The 17,543-nt window shown below is 41.2% G+C and overlaps 1 long non-coding RNA gene across 1 annotated transcript; it reads left to right on the top strand.

Annotated features, from left to right (window-relative positions):
* Window positions 1-3,193: 3,193 nt before the first annotated feature.
* LOC307171534 lies at window positions 3,194-4,191 on the top strand. The gene is made up of 4 exons (XR_013823561.1): window positions 3,194-3,268; window positions 3,684-3,709; window positions 3,797-3,903; window positions 4,013-4,191. It is a non-coding gene; the product is annotated as an uncharacterized lncRNA (long non-coding RNA).
* Window positions 4,192-17,543: the final 13,352 nt, after the last annotated feature.

Genomic DNA, 17,543 nt, shown 5'->3' with positions numbered 1-17,543 from the left:
ATATTTACTTGCAGTAAGATGTGTGTGACCAACATATGACAGTAAAAGAGCACACACAAACCATATTCTAAAATGGAATTCGAATTGTATTGGAATGGTAAAGAGTGTTGGTCGTAACAGGAGGTTCTCCACTCAAGGATACAATATGATGGACACGTTTAAGAATGTTCCACATATGGTTGAAATACCATCATTTGCCTATAAAGATAACATTCTGGGAGTCCAGACTATAAAGGAGAAAGGATGCCCTCCCTTCACTGTCACACTCTGTGTTACTCTGTGTGACTGTACGACTGCTGGCCTTTTCTTGCAAGAAAATAAACCTCATCAAAGACTATTGGAAATGTTTGTCAGTGATAGAATTTTGTTTGTCACCACACCTCCCTGAAGGCTCTCAAGGCGACGGTAAAGCGACTCAAATTTGGCCTTACTCGTAGCCCAGCCTCCCTCATAATCACACCATTGACTAACACATGGGCAACTAGAGTGGCTTGAATTTCATCTGAGACTGCTTGTCCTCTTATCCTTGCCCTTCCTCCTCCTCATTCTTATCCCTCCTCGATCTCTTCCTTCATGTCTTTCTGGATCCATTGTTCCAAAACGCAATAAACTGATTTGGGCCCTTTTATATATCTATTGAAGGTTCTGATTGATGTGTGTTAAATTTTGACTCTTAGTGTTTCCACCTGGATAATTGTGTGCTAACTGAGCTGAAGCTGTGCTGACTTGAGTGAACAATTTTGAATGCTAGTGCTTTCTATATGACAACATGGTCTAAGCAATGAGAAATGAAGGGATTTGTGTGTAGAGTTTTGCAGTGACAGTTCAACCAATCTGACTCATGTGTCAAAACAGGGAATAGTGTTTATAGTTTAGTGAAATGGGTGTGCTTTTTGATAAATGGCATTATGGTTTTGAAATTTTAGTTCAAAAGCCTGGTTATAGTGTTTAAGCAATCGAGAAAAACTGTAGTGCCGCATACAAATGGTTGCAGATATTTACACATCATATTTTTAAAAATTATTACTGTAAATGAACAGACATGGAATGGGCAAGCTAAGTTTAATAATTTTATAAAACACATTTAAAAACAACAGACATTGAAACCAAACTGCTGTACAACAAATGTAAAACAAACTTAAAGCAAATTTAGACGTGAAGATACAAAAAAAAAAAATGGATACATGGAAATTTTACACCCTCAAACAGAATTACAGTAAAACATAATGAATAAAAATTACTATGTGGGATTGAAAATAACACCAATGTTTTTAACAAAGTCTCGTACATTAGAAAACAGGAAACCAAGCTGATTACAGTTTTTCTCAATTGCTAAAACAATTTCTGAAACCATGCTCCATTTTCTAAAAACATTACACATAAAACCTCATCTTCAAGCACTATTCACAAAACCTCTGACTAAAAATGAAACTTTCATAAGGGGTTACACAATACACCAAAAAATAGAAAACACATTGTTCAAAACATATAGTTCTCGAAAGATATCTATGTACTGCTATTTTGTTTGTAGACTTACCCATGACACCTTACTGTACCATCAAAAAGTTCAGGGAGAAGTGCATTTTTAATCTCAAAACAAATTTCATATTTCTCCGTCATTGTCTTTTGATGAACGAAAACATGTTCTATCATAGTAGCTCAAAATTGATCAGAAATTACTACTCTGCTTTGCTCTTTGCAAAATGTCTTTGTTCTTCCTCCTCCTTGTACCCCTATTTTTACAGTACTGTAAACTGCATCTCACAAACTTGTCCTTTGTCTCTGTGATACTGTAATTCTTGTTCTTTGTTGATATGAACCTGCAACCAGTCAAAATCTATTGAGCAGTCAGTATTGTTAACAAATGGAAAGCACAATGTTCAGGGCCATACAATGTGTTCATTGTACAGTATACACAGCCTACAATGCACTGTACTAAAGTATCCAATACTAAAAGGGACAAACATGGAGTAAACATGTGATCAGTGTGCTTCTTCTTGTCTTTGGGCATCTTCTGAAACAGGTTAAATCAATTTTGAGTGGTTGTGTTCAATCAAGGACGTGTGTTCTCTATTTGTATTTGATTGTTGCCACCTGTGTTTACCAGTATGGATGACGTGTGCATTACAGTGCAGAATGTGTTTTGAGAATGAGAATGTGTTTAGAGATTTGCTGAAAAGTCTAAGTGAGATCTGCAAATTGTGTTTTACCATGTGAAATGGTTTAAGATATTGACAACAGACTACACAATTAGCTAAATGAGTTCAGGCAACTGAGAACTTTGTTCAGCCGATGGGTTTTAGTGTTTTAGCAATTGAGAAAAACTGTAACAATGCAAGAAGACAAAAGTCAGAAGGGTCAAAAGCAATTATTTAAGTTTTATTACTATTTAAGAAATCCAAGTCCATCCAGCATTTAAAGTTTTGGAGACATGCAATCAGATTAGACACAGAACAGTTGTTGTTTTTAACAGGAAGATAAAGCTGAGTGTCGTCTGCATTGAAATCATACAAAATTTTGGGTTTCTGAATAATACAAGCATATATAAGGCAAAAAGAAGAGGACCCAGAATAGAGACTTGTGGGACACCATTGGAGATTTGAGAATGAGATGAGAAACATTTCCCCAAATTAACAGAAAAAGTTCTGTCCTTAAGGTAAGATGCAAACCAATTCAGCACAGATCCCTGAAACCCAGCAACATGATCAAGTCTTTGCAAAAGGATGTCACGATCTACTGTGTCAAATGAGACACAAATCAGTGGAGATCTCTAATGGGGATTTAAAAATACATTAATTGTACTAAAAAGGACATTCGGCCTTTGTGCATTTTGTGCAAGACAAAACAAAAGCTTGATAATATGTGTAACATTTTTGTACTTTGTACAGAACACCTTTTTTGAAGAAGCTCTGAACTCAGAAAATAGTTCCCTTGTTGAGTAAGTTTTACTGGAAATGAATGATTTGGTGGAATGAGAGAGATTAAACTGTATTTGTTATCCATGATTGACTTTGTACAACTCAAGTGATTATTCATTTGACATTACACAACTACCAGCCAAAGTAAATAAACTATTAAACTAAAGGTGCTTAGTGTTTGTGATGTGATGAATCAGTGGGATGGACGGTCCGCTCCCACGTTAAGAGGCGGATACAATATTGATATAAATAGGCGGATCATTTTATCACTGATCATATCGTCAGTGAGTTGACTCTCAGGTTGTGAACAATGTTTGCACGAGGAATCATCGTCCTTCTCTGCGTCCTAGGTGAGCAATATATTGATTTCATTTACAAAACAACTGATGTTAGGATGTTGGTAATTTGCCACATGAGGACCTGCGATGCACACTGGTACTTAGCAACAGTCTTAGTTAATATTAAAGAGTTAATTTAAAAAATAATAAGTTAATTTAGTTAATAATGAAGAGTTTGATTGTTTCAATAAAGTCTGCACGTTCTTTAGAGTCTTAATTCATCTTTGCCAAGTAGGACAAATGAAAAATGCTTAAGATAAGTCACATTCAGACATTTTTAAGTGTGATTTAAGGGATACTTCACAAGACAAAAAGTCTAAAGTTCTGTTTTTGTTCAATGGGCAAAACTAGAAGTTAGCATGTATGTTATTTCCTCTTGTCATATCATGATAAACTTTAATCCTTGTTTTTTCTTCTTGACAAACAGTGGCCATATCTGATGGAGCAAGAGCGGTGAGTAAATAAAGGCTGTAGAATTGCTTCTTGCCACGTGAAAATAACTCAATAAAATAACTTTTCTTTTTCTTTTTATGTAACCAGCCTAATTGCAGGTACTCGTCTAACATATGCACAATGCAATATTCACCCGTGTGTGGATCCAATGGAATAACATATGGCAATGAATGCATGCTGTGTGGTGCCATCAAGTGAGTTTAAAAATACATGTATTTTAAAATAAAGTACTGTAGGTTTAAAAACAGTTTAGAGTCTGTCACTTTCAAACTTTAATCTTCAATTTAATCTCTCTCTTTTTAGGGCATCAAACACTAAAATCTTGATCCAGAAGCAAGGCCCATGTTAAATGAACATCTACAGGAGTAACACAGGAATGGCACCATGATTCAACTTGGCAGACCTTTAGTCAGCTACTCATGTCTCATTCATTATGACCTGAATGTGTAATGGTTTAATCCATAAATAAATGTTGCATATTGAAGCTGTTCTGTTTGGTTCTGTTTTCTTCCTCGAGTCAAATTTGAAAGACAAGATGATAAAATAGGGGGAAATAGGTGAAGGTTTACTTTGAAAGAGGCACCCAAACCATATCTAGAGAGCAGAATATTATAAAGGTATCACAAATACCATAATTTGTCTTAAATAAGAGGCGATCTGTCACTGTAATGTGTTGTTTTTAAAGTCCCCCTGTGGTGAAAATCAAGTTTTTAATGTTGTTTATATGTCTATGTGTTGAATTTAAAGTGTCATGAAACACTTTAGTCTGGTCATTTACACCTCAGAGTTGCAAAAAGTCTTAAGAAATGGGAGTGTAAAGCTGTGGAAAATTGGGAGTGTAGAAGGTGGGAAAAGGGGAGACAACAACTAATAATACACAGACCTGCAACACACTCATTATACAGACACATGGATATTAAAATATGACCACGGGGAAAAATAAAATAAAACTGGCACAATGAAGCATTTAAAAAATCGAACCCTTCATAACAACAAACTCCCAAAACGAGGCAGAAACGCAGAAGAACATTTATTAAATTTAAGAGCACTAAACTAAGCTCTGTCTACATCGTCTTCTGTGTATCAGAATAATCCATTGTGTCATCACGTTTATGGTCAGTACAGCAGTATCAGTGTTCTTATTTGCACATTTTCATTTGAAGAAGATGTGACTAATTTTGTGCGCGTACACAGTGCTGGTTCATGTTTAGAGCACTAGACTAGAGTATATAAGATACACTATATTGCCAAAAGTATTGGGACACCCCTCCAGATCATTGAATTCAGGTGTTCCAATCACTTCCATGGCCACAGTTGTATAAAATCAACCACTAGGCATGCAGATGCTTCTACAAATATTTGTGAAAGACTGGGTCAGGAGCTCAGTGAATTCAAGCATGGAACCGTGATAGGCTGACACCTGTGCAATAAGTCCATTCGTGAAATTTCCTCACTACATATTCCACGGTCACCTGTTAGTGGTATTATAACAAAGTGCAAGCAATTGGGAACAACAGCAACTCAGCCACGAAGTGTTAGGCCACGTAAAATCCCTGAGCGGGTCAGCGCATGCTGAGGCTCACAGTGTGCAGAAGTCGCCAAATTTCTGCAGAGTCAATAGCTACAGACCTCCAAACTTTGTGTGGCCTTCAGATTAGCTCAAGAACAGTGCGAGAGCTTCATGGAATGGGTTTCCATGGTCGAGCATCTGCATCCAAGCCTTACATCTCCATGTGCAATGCAAAGCGAGTGGTGTAAAGCGTGGGATGCAGTGGTGTAAAGCGTGGGATGGAGTGCTGTAAAGCGTGGGATGCAGTGGTGTAAAGCGTGTGATGCAGTGGTGTAAAGCGTGGGATGCAGTGGTGTAAAGCGTGGGATGCAGTGGTGTAAAGCGTGGGATGCAGTGGTGTAAAGCGTCAGATGCAGTGATGTAAATCTTGAGATGCAGTGGTGTAAAGCGTGGGATGCAGTGGTGTAAAGCGTGGGATGCAGTGGTGTAAAGCGTGGGATGCAGTGGTGTAAAGCGTGGGATGCAGTGGTGTAAAGCGTCAGATGCAGTCATGTAAATCTTGAGATGCATAGGTGTAAAGCGTGGGATGCAGTGGTGTAAAGCGTGGGATGCAGTGGTGTAAAGCGTGGGATGCAGTGGTGTAAAGCGTGGGATGCAGTGGTGTAAAGCGTGGGATGCAGTGGTGTAAAGTGTCAGATGCAGTGATGTAAAGCGTGGGATGCAGTGGTGTGAAGCGTGGGATGCAGTGGTGTAAAGCGTGGGATGCAGTGGTGTAAAGCGCGGGATGCAGTGGTGTAAAGCGTGGGATGCAGTGGTGTGAAGCGTGGGATGCAGTGGTGTAAAGCGTGGGATGCAGTGGTGTAAAGCGCGGGATGCAGTGATGTAAAGCGTAAGATGCAGTGGTGTAAAGCGTGGGATGCAGTGGTGTAAAGCGTTGGATGCTGTGGTGTAAAGCGTGGGATGGAGTGGTGTAAAGCGTGGGATGCTGTGGTGTAAAGCGTGGGATGCTGTGGTGTAAAGCGTGGGATGCAGTGGTGTAAAGCGTGGGATGCAGCGGTGTAAAGCGTGGGATGCAGTGGTGTAAAGCGTGGGATGCAGCGGTGTAAAGCGTGGGATGCAGCGGTGTAAAGCGTGGGATGCAGTGGTGTAAAGCGTCGGATGCAGTGGTGTAAACCGTGGGATGCAGCGGTGTAAAGCGTGGGACGCAGTGGTGTAAAGCGTGGGATGCAGCGGTGTAAAGCGTGGGATGCAGTGGTGTAAAGCGTGGGATGCAGTGGTGTAAAGCGTGGGATGCAGTGGTGTAAAGCGTCGGATGCAGTGGTGTAAACCGTGGGATGCAGCGGTGTAAAGCGTGGGACGCAGTGGTGTAAAGCTTGGGATGCAGTGGTGTAAAGCGTCAGATGCAGTGGTGTAAAGCGTGGGATGCAGTGGTGTAAAGCGTGGGATGCAGTGGTGTAAAGCATGGGATGCATTGGTGTAAAGCGTAGGATGCAGTGGTGTAAAGCGTGGGATGCAGTGGTGTAAAGCGTAGGATGCAGTGGTGTAAAGCGTCGGATGCAGTGGTGTAAAGCGTGGGATGCAGCGGTGTAAAGCGTGGGACGCAGTGGTGTAAAGCTTGGGATGCAGTGGTGTAAAGCGTCAGATGCAGTGGTGTAAAGCGTGGGATGCAGTGGTGTAAAGCGTGGGATGCAGTGGTGTAAAGCATGGGATGCATTGGTGTAAAGCGTGGGATGCAGTGGTGTAAAGCGTGGGATGCAGTGGTGTAAAGCGTGGGATGCAGTGGTGTAAAGCGTGGGATGCAGTGGTGTAAAGCGTGGGATGCAGTGGTGTAAAGCGTGGGATGCAGTGGTGTGAAGCGTGGGATGCAGTGGTGTAAAGCGTGGGATGCATTGGTGTAAAGCGTGGGATGCAGTGGTGTAAAGCGTGGGATGCAGTGGTGTAAAGCGTGGGATGCAGTGGTGTAAAGTGTCAGATGCAGTGATGTAAAGCGTGGGATGCAGTGGTGTGAAGCGTGGGATGCAGTGGTGTAAAGCGTGGGATGCAGTGGTGTAAAGCGCGGGATGCAGTGGTGTAAAGCGTGGGATGCAGTGGTGTGAAGCGTGGGATGCAGTGGTGTAAAGCGTGGGATGCAGTGGTGTAAAGCGCGGGATGCAGTGATGTAAAGCGTGGGATGCAGTGGTGTAAAGCGTGGGATGCAGTGGTGTAAAGCGTTGGATGCTGTGGTGTAAAGCGTGGGATGGAGTGGTGTAAAGCGTGGGATGCTGTGGTGTAAAGCGTGGGATGCAGTGGTGTAAAGCGTGGGATGCAGTGGTGTAAAGCGTGGGATGCAGCGGTGTAAAGCGTGGGATGCAGTGGTGTAAAGCGTGGGATGCAGTGGTGTAAAGCGTCGGATGCAGTGGTGTAAACCGTGGGATGCAGCGGTGTAAAGCTTTGGACGCAGTGGTGTAAAGCTTGGGATGCAGTGGTGTAAAGCGTCAGATGCAGTGGTGTAAAGCGTGGGATGCAGTGGTGTAAAGCGTGGGATGCAGTGGTGTAAAGCATGGGATGCATTGGTGTAAAGCGTGGGATGCAGTGGTGTAAAGCGTGGGATGCAGTGGTGTAAAGCGTGGGATGCAGTGGTGTGAAGCGTGGGATGCAGTGGTGTGAAGCGTGGGATGCAGTGGTGTAAAGCGTGGGATGCAGTGGTGTAAAGCGCGGGATGCAGTGGTGTGAAGCGTGGGATGCAGTGGTGTGAAGCGTGGGATGCAGTGGTGTAAAGCGTGGGATGCAGTGGTGTAAAGCGCGGGATGCAGTGATGTAAAGCGTGGGATGCAGTGGTGTAAAGTGTGGGATGCAGTGGTGTAAAGCGTGGGATGCAGTGGTGTGAAGCGTGGGATGCAGTGGTGTAAAGCGTGGGATGCAGTGGTGTAAAGCGCGGGATGCAGTGATGTAAAGCGTGGGATGCAGTGGTGTAAAGCGTGGGATGCAGTGGTGTAAAGCGTTGGATGCTGTGGTGTAAAGCGTGGGATGGAGTGGTGTAAAGCGTGGGATGGCGTGGGATGCAGTGGTGTAAAGCGTGGGATGCAGTGGTGTAAAGCGTGGGATGCAGCGGTGTAAAGCGTGGGATGCAGTGGTGTAAAGCGTGGGATGCAGTGGTGTAAAGCGTCGGATGCAGTGGTGTAAACCGTGGGATGCAGCGGTGTAAAGCGTGGGATGCAGTGGTGTAAAGCGTCAGATGCAGTGGTGTAAAGCGTCAGATGCAGTGGTGTAAAGCGTGGGATGCAGTGGTGTAAAGCGTGGGATGCAGTGGTGTAAAGCGTGGGATGCAGTGGTGTAAAGCGTGGGATGCAGTGGTGTAAAGCGTGGGATGCATTGGTGTAAAGCGTGGGATGCAGTGGTGTAAAGCGTGGGATGCAGTGGTGTAAAGCGTGGGATGCAGTGGTGTAAAGCGTGGGATGCAGTGGTGTAAAGCGTGGGATGCAGTGGTGTAAAGCGTGGGATGCAGTGGTGTAAAGCGTGGGATGCAGTGGTGTAAAGTGTCAGATGCAGTGATGTAAAGCGTGGGATGCAGTGGTGTGAAGCGTGGGATGCAGTGGTGTAAAGCGTGGGATGCAGTGGTGTAAAGCGCGGGATGCAGTGGTGTAAAGCGTGGGATGCAGTGGTGTGAAGCGTGGGATGCAGTGATGTAAATCTTGAGATGCAGTGGTGTAAAGCGTGGGATGCAGTGGTGTAAAGCGTGGGATGCAGTGATGTAAATCTTGAGATGCATAGGTGTAAAGCGTGGGATGCAGTGGTGTAAAGCGCGGGATGCAGTGGTGTAAAGCGTGGGATGCAGTGGTGTGAAGCGTGGGATGCAGTGGTGTGAAGCGTGGGATGCAGTGGTGTAAAGCGTGGGATGCAGTGGTGTAAAGCGCGGGATGCAGTGATGTAAAGCGTGGGATGCAGTGGTGTAAAGTGTGGGATGCAGTGGTGTGAAGCGTGGGATGCAGTGGTGTAAAGCGTGGGATGCAGTGGTGTAAAGCGTGGGATGCAGTGGTGTAAAGCGTTGGATGCTGTGGTGTAAAGCGTGGGATGGAGTGGTGTAAAGCGTGGGATGCTGTGGTGTAAAGCGTGGGATGCAGTGGTGTAAAGCGTGGGATGGCGTGGGATGCAGTGGTGTAAAGCGTGGGATGCAGTGGTGTAAAGCGTGGGATGCAGTGGTGTAAAGCGTCGGATGCAGTGGTGTAAAGCGTGGGATGCAGCGGTGTAAAGCTTGGGATGCAGTGGTGTAAAGCGTCAGATGCAGTGGTGTAAAGCGTCAGATGCAGTGGTGTAAAGCGTGGGATGCAGTGGTGTAAAGCGTGGGATGCAGTGGTGTAAAGCGTGGGATGCATTGGTGTAAAGCGTGGGATGCATTGGTGTAAAGCGTGGGATGCAGTGGTGTAAAGCGTGGGATGCAGTGGTGTAAAGCGTGGGATGCAGTGGTGTAAAGCGTGGGATGCAGTGGTGTAAAGCGTGGGATGGAGTGGTGTAAAGCGTGGGATTGACATGACATGGTTAGACTCAGATGGTAAATAAATATATATTAAGCTGGGTGTCCACCCTAGAGATTACTATATTTATAATGAAACCATCATATTTAAAAAATATGATATTAATCTTATCATATAATAAAATATATTTTATTGTTGCTACTGTAAATCTATATTAAATTATTATGGGATCACCTATGATTCCAGCATCGTTACTTTTCAAAATAATTTTATTTCTGTATTTTTTTTAAATATATGTTTTATATTAACATTATTAATGACAGTATATTTATTTAACAAAGATGAATATTTTTATCTCTCAAAATAAATTAAAAAAATAAAAAATAAACAGAAAATAGAATAAACTTTTCTAAAGTGGTTTTGAAAAAGTATTATCTTAGACATTACTAAAAACATATTATCATATTATTATTTTTATTTATTTTTTTTTTTTATTTGTTTTTTAAATAAAAGCTTTCATCAGAGGGGTCCAAGACCCCAGGACTTTATATATTTAGATATATTTATATATGTGTGTGTGTGTGTGTGTGTGTGTGTGTGTGTGTGTGTGTGTGTGTGTGTGAATTCGAGGAGTTTTTTTGGTTGGTTTTTTTTTTTTTTCAGCTTTTTGAATGTTGAAGTACAATAAAGGCATGATAGGCTATACATATTTTATGTGGATAAAGACATATTTTGTACTTGACGACACATGTCCTTATAAGGCCTAGAAAATATGTTGTTTTAACAACATAACATCTCGTTATTACAAGAAAAATATGACGTTTTAACGACATATCTCATTTTTACATAAAAAATAATTTAAAAAATAAAAAACGACATAACATCTCGTTATTACGACATAACATCTCGTTATTACGACATAACTGAGTGGAAAAAATAATATGTATGTGGCAGCAATATATCTGAAATATCTGAATGCATACTTTAGGACCCGGAGGAACAGCTCATTTGCTCCATATAGAGCTATAAGGCCATCTAGTGGCAAGAGTCATGAAATATCATGTTATATTATTTATTTCCACAAGAGGTCAGCAAAGACACCCAATGTAAGATATTTTGATGGAATCCAAAGGGGAGAAGTGAAGAGACTCCATCAGTTGAAGGACAAAAGAAGTCGCAGGAAGGAGAGGAAACCAAGCCATGACTCCAACCCGCCATCCAGCTTTGTCTGCCTAAATTGCGGCAGAGACTGCCATGCACGGATAGGACTACTGAGCCACTCCAGATGTTGCCAACAACAAAATTGACTGAAAAAGATAAAGAAGGCGCAGCCATTGTCTTTCGAGACAGAGGGGGCCTACTAAGTTGAAAGAATGTGAGGAACGTGCTTACTATTTTTTATTAAATCTAGTAATTTATCTAGTAATAATTTAATCTAGTAATAGTAAATTTAATCTAGTAATAGTAAAGGTAAATAAAATAAAAGGTAACAAAACAATCAAAAAAAAAAAAAAAAAAAAAAAAATATATATAGAAAAAATATTATCAAAATTAAATTAAATAAGCTTGCTGGACCACCCCCACTATCCCCCCACCCCCAACCCCAAAAAAAAAGCATAATTTTAGGGCTTCTGGTCATTTTGGCCTGCAAGGGAAGGATTTGTTAAAGGACGTGAGGGAAGGATGGGGGTTAAGCTAAAGTATTTATATCAATAATGTGTGTCTTTTGCCCCGTGTGTCTGTGGGGTAAAATGCCCTCCATGCCCACATCATACATATAAGATCTTTAAACAAAACAAAACACTTTTGTGATTTATTTTCACATGAAATATTTTGCTCCATCAATGTTCAGCACAAACACATATTTTTATGCAATCATACTCTATGTTAGTAGTGAAAAGCACATTTTTCTTAAGGTGTGCCATAAATGACATAAATGACAAAACAATAGTTATTTTAGCCATCCATTACAATGTGTTGTGGTAACAATAGTTACCCATTTTTCTTTTCGTGTTCTTTGGTTTATTTTCATAGCAATATTCTTTCGATTTTAACAACAATTTTGAGACATATTTGAAGTGTTTTGTTGGTGTGAGTGAGTTTTGGAGGTGAGATGAACTGTTTGGCCAAGATTCATGTTGCTAATGCAGACTGTATGAAGAGTTTTGAAAATGTGGCTTCAGTATTGAAAAATGCTTTTTAAATAAACTAATAAAAATCAATAATAACATATAAACCTCGACATTTTCACCACCTTTATTCTATTAAAACTTATGAAAGTATTGATCGCTCCCTTCAGATTGAAACATCACTTTAGATGGTATGGGCAGTAATTGATGTATTTAATGTACTTAAAATAATGTATTTGAAATAGGCATTTAATTACTTTGGAGTATTTTGTAATTTGTATTTTCATTAAATAATATATATTAATACTATAATTTGTATACTTCACAGGGCACTTATGGTCGAATGGAACACACTTGAGGATTTCAGTGGAGTTTTCTGCACAGGGAGTGTTAATATTAACTTTTTTCCGTTATGTTATCTGCACATCATAGACTCAAACAAAACAAGAACTAGTCCTTGTTATACACTACTGTATAATTTGTACACTTCACAAGGTTATTATTGATTTTTATTAGTTTATTTAAAAAGCATTTTTCAATACTGAAGCCACATTTTGTATTATTCATCACATATATGTCTCAAAATTGTTGTTAAAATCGAAAGAATATTGCTATGAAAATAAACCAAAGAACACGAAAAGAAAAATGGGTAACTATTGTTTTGTCATTTATGTTACAGCCTGACCTAGACCAGGGACCGCAACACATTGTAGGATAAAAAATTAAGACTAATTTATTAATTAAAAAAAAAAAAAAAAAAAAAATATATATATATATATATATATATATATATATATTTTTTTTTTTTTTTTTTTTCAATATCTTTACAATTAGGAATTTATTTGTCAAAAATAAAAAGACAACAATTCCTGAAGAAATAATAATTACACAAAAAAACAAAAAAAACATCAGCAACATGTATAGTATAATCAGGTGTGTGCAGGATTGGAGTCCCAGCTGTATCAGGAGTCTTTCTGCGTAGAGTTTGTATGTTTTCTCCGTGTTGATGTTGATTTCCTCTGGGTTTACCCCACAATCCAGAGACATACAGGACAGGTGAATTGGAGATTTTAGATGTGAGTGTGTCATCCCTGTGATGGACCGGCCATCTGTCCAGGGTGTTTTACTGCCTTTGACCCGAGACACTGGTGTAAGACTGGAAAAACTGAAAGACGCAGAGCAATCTGGCCAAGAGAGGACTACTCTCTGAGAAAACGAAGGAAATTAACATTTGAACTCTGAGCATCCCCACCCAAGAGTCAATCACCTCGGTATCGTCTTAATCTACATCTCCTTCCCTTCACCTCCTCTCCCCCCATCTCTTCTCTCTCTCATGCGGAGATCATCTGAAATTTACCCTAGACTCTTGATATGAACAATTATCATTCAACACTATACATGTTTAGTATCATTCAAAATGGTTATTGCTGAAGCTCAAACATGCTGTGTAACACACAAGAATGAGCCTCAATGGTCCTGGAGAAAGCTCAGACGTGCTACATAACATGAGAATGAACTTCATTGATTCTTGAGAAAGCTCAGATGTTCCGCGTAACACGAGAATCAGGGCTGGACTGGGACAAAAAAAATCTAAACTGTCCCACTACATATAATCATAAACACCACCCATCTCGCCCTTGAATATCTATACCAGATGGCTAGTCCGCCCCTGAAAAGAATGAACCTCATTGGTTCTTGAGAAAGCTTAGACTTTATGCGTAACACACGAGTATGAACATCATTGGTTCTTCAGAAAGCTCAGACTTGATGCGTAACACGAGAATGAACCTCATTGGCTCTTGAGGAAGCTCAGACTTGATGCGTAACACGAGAATGAACCTCATTGGTTCTTGAGAAAGCTCAGACTTGTTGCATAACACGAGAATGAACCTCATTGGTTCTTGAGAAAGCTCAGACTTGTTGCATAACACGAGAATGAACATCATTGGTTCTTGAGAAAGCTCAGACTTGTTGCATAACACGAGAATGAACCTCATTGGTTCTTGAGGAAGCTCAGACTTGATGCGTAACACACTAAAATGAACCTCATTGGTTGTTGAGAAAGCTCGGACTTGATGCGTAACACGAGAATGAACCTCATTGGTTCTTGAGAAAGCTCAGACTTGTTGCATAACACGAGAATGAACATCATTGGTTCTTGAGAAAGCTCAGACTTGATGCGTAACACACTAAAATGAACCTCATTGGTTCTTGAGAAAGCTCGGACTTGATGCGTAACACAAGAATGAACCTCATTGGTTCTTGAGAAAGCTCAGACTTGATACGTAACACGAGAATTAACCTCATTGGTTCTTGAGAAAGCTCAGACTTGTTGCATAACACGAGAATGAACATCATTGGTTCTTGAGAAAGCTCAGACTTGATGCGTAACACACTAAAATGAACCTCATTGGTTCTTGAGAAAGCTCGGACTTGATGCGTAACGCGAGAATGAACCTCATTGGTTCTTGAGAAAGCTCAGACTTGTTGCATAACACGAGAATGAACCTCATTGGTTCTTGAGAAAGCTCAGACTTGTTGCATAACACGAAAATGAACATCATTGGTTCTTGAGGAAGCTCAGACTTGATACGTAACACGAGAATGAACCTCATTGGTTCTTGAGAAAGCTCGGACTTGTTGCATAACACGAGAATGAACCTCATTGGTTCTTGAGAAAGCTCGGACTTGATGCGTAACACACGAGAATGAACCTCATTGGTTCTTGAGAAAGCTCAGACTTGATGCGTAACACAAGAATGAACCTCATTGGTTCTTGAGAAAGCTCAGACTTGATACGTAACACGAGAATTAACCTCATTGGTTCTTGAGAAAGCTCAGACTTGTTGCATAACACGAGAATGAATATCATTGGTTCTTGAGAAACCTCAGACTTGATGCGTAACACACTAAAATGAACCTCATTGGTTCTTGAGAAAGCTCGGACTTGATGCGTAAAACGAGAATGAACCTCATTGGTTCTTGAGAAAGCTCAGACTTGTTGCATAACACGAGAATGAACCTCATTGGTTCTTGAGAAAGCTCAGACTTGTTGCATAACACGAAAATGAACATCATTGGTTCTTGAGGAAGCTCAGACTTGATACGTAACACGAGAATGAACCTCATTGGTTCTTGAGAAAGCTCGGACTTGTTGCATAACACGAGAATGAACCTCATTGGTTCTTGAGAAAGCTCGGACTTGATGCGTAACACACGAGAATGAACCTCATTGGTTCTTGAGAAAGCTCAGACTTGTTGCATAACACGAGAATGAACCTCATTGGTTCTTGAGAAAGTTCGGACTTGTTGCATAACACGAGAATGAACCTCATTGGTTCTTGAGAAAGTTCGGACTTGATGCGTAACACACGAGGATGAACATCATTGGTTCTTGAGGAAGCTCGGACTTGATGCGTAACACACGAGATTGAACATCATTGGTTCTTGAGGAAGCTCAGACTCGCTGCGTAACATGAGAATGAACCTCATTGGTTCTTGAGAAAGCTCGGACTTGATGCGTAACACGAGAATGAACATCATTGGTTCTTGAGAAAGCTCGGACTTGATGCGTAACATGAGAATGAACCTCATTGGTTTTTGAGGAAGCTCAGACTCGCTGCGTAACTCACGAGAATGAACCTCATTGGTTCTTGAGAAAGCTCGGACTTGATGCGTAACACGAGAATGAACCACATTGGTTCTTGAGAAAGCTCAGACTCGCTGCGTAACACACGAGAATGAACCTCATTGGTTCTTGAGGAAGCTAAGACTGGCTGCGTAACATGAGAATGAACCTCATTGGTTCTTGAGAAAGCTCGGACTTGATGCGTAACATGAGAATGAACCTCATTGGTTCTTGAGAAAGCTCGGACTTGATGCGTAACACGAGAATGAACCTCATTGGTTCTTGAGAAAGCTCAGACTCGCTGCGTAACACACGAGAATGAACCTCATTGGTTCTTGAGAAAGCTCGGACTTGATGCATAACACGAGAATGAACCTCACTGGTTCTTGAGGAAGCTCAGACTCGCTGCATAACACGAGAATGAACCTCATTGGTTCTTGAGAAAGCTCGGACTTGATGCGTAACATGAGAATGAACCTCATTGGTTCTTGAGAAAGCTCAGACTTGTTGCATAACACGAAAATGAACATCATTGGTTCTTGAGGAAGCTCAGACTTGATGCGTAACACGAGAATTAACCTCATTGGTTCTTGAGAAAGCTCAGACTTGTTGCATAACACAAGAATGAACATCATTGGTTCTTGAGGAAGCTCAGACTTGCTGCGTAACACACTAAAATGAACCTCATTGGTTCTTGAGAAAGCTCGGACTTGATGTGTAACACGAGAATGAACCTCATTGGTTCTTGAGAAAGCTCGGACTTGTTGCATAACACGAGAATTAACCTCATTGGTTCTTGAAAAAGCTCAGACTTGTTGCATAACACGAGAATAAACATCATTGGTTCTTGAGGAAGCTCAGACTTGCTGCATAACACGAGAATGAACATCATTGGTTCTTTAGGAAGCTCAGACTTGATGCGTAACATGAGAATGAACCTCATTGGTTCTTGAGAAAGCTCAGACTTGTTGCATAACACGAGAATGAACCTCATTGGTTCTTGAGAAAGCTCGGACTTGTTGCATAACACGAGAATGAACCTCATTGGTTCTTGAGAAAGCTCGGACTTGTTGCATAACACGAGATTCACGAGTTCACATCTACATATAATTAATACAATAAGTTTATGCGTATTTGGCGTGCTGTCCGGGGGGAGGGCTCCGAGCTCGGAGTTAGGCCCGAACCCAAAGTACTCCCCCCAGTTGGTAAGAGTAGATGGAAATGGAAGTGTAGATGGAACTGGAAGTGAGGAGATGGGGTGGAGGAGGGATGCTGACAAACTTTCAATGAACAGAGACGGGTCTGCTGTGAATTTATACTCTGTCATTGAGTTGATTACTGATTAATCAACAGCTGTGCATGATTTGGTTAATTATCTGAACCTGCTCCTCCCGAACTTTGTTAAATAAAACCTCATATGAACCTCATTGGTTCTTGAGAAAGCTCGGACTTGATGCGTAACACACGAGAATGAACCTCATTGGTTCTTGAGAAAGCTCAGACTTGTTGCATAACACGAGAATGAACCTCATTGGTTCTTGAGAAAGTTCGGACTTGTTGCATAACACGAGAATGAACCTCATTGGTTCTTGAGAAAGCTCGGACTTGATGCGTAACACACGAGGATGAACATCATTGGTTCTTGAGGAAGCTCGGACTTGATGCGTAACACACGAGATTGAACATCATTGGTTCTTGAGGAAGCTCAGACTCGCTGCGTAACATGAGAATGAACCTCATTGGTTCTTGAGAAAGCTCGGACTTGATGCGTAACATGAGAATGAACCTCATTGGTTTTAGAGATAGCTCAGACTCGCTGTGTAACACACGAGAATGAACCTCATTGGTTCTTGAGAAAGCTCGGACTTGATGCGTAACACGAGAATGAACCTCATTGGTTCTTGAGAAAGCTCGGACTTGATGCGTAACATGAGAATGAACCTCATTGGTTTTTGAGGAAGCTCAGACTCGCTGCGTAACTCACGAGAATGAACCTCATTGGTTCTTGAGAAAGTTCGGACTTGTTGCATAACACGAGAATGAACCTCATTGGTTCTTGAGAAAGCTCGGACTTGATGCGTAACACACGAGGATGAACATCATTGGTTCTTGAGGA

This window comes from Squalius cephalus, assembly GCF_949319135.1.
Source record: "Squalius cephalus genome assembly, chromosome: 14".
In the NCBI taxonomy this organism is placed as follows: Eukaryota; Metazoa; Chordata; class Actinopteri; order Cypriniformes; family Leuciscidae; genus Squalius; species Squalius cephalus.
The sequence above is the reverse complement of the archived record's forward strand: the minus strand, read 5'-3'. Positions and strand labels throughout refer to the sequence as shown.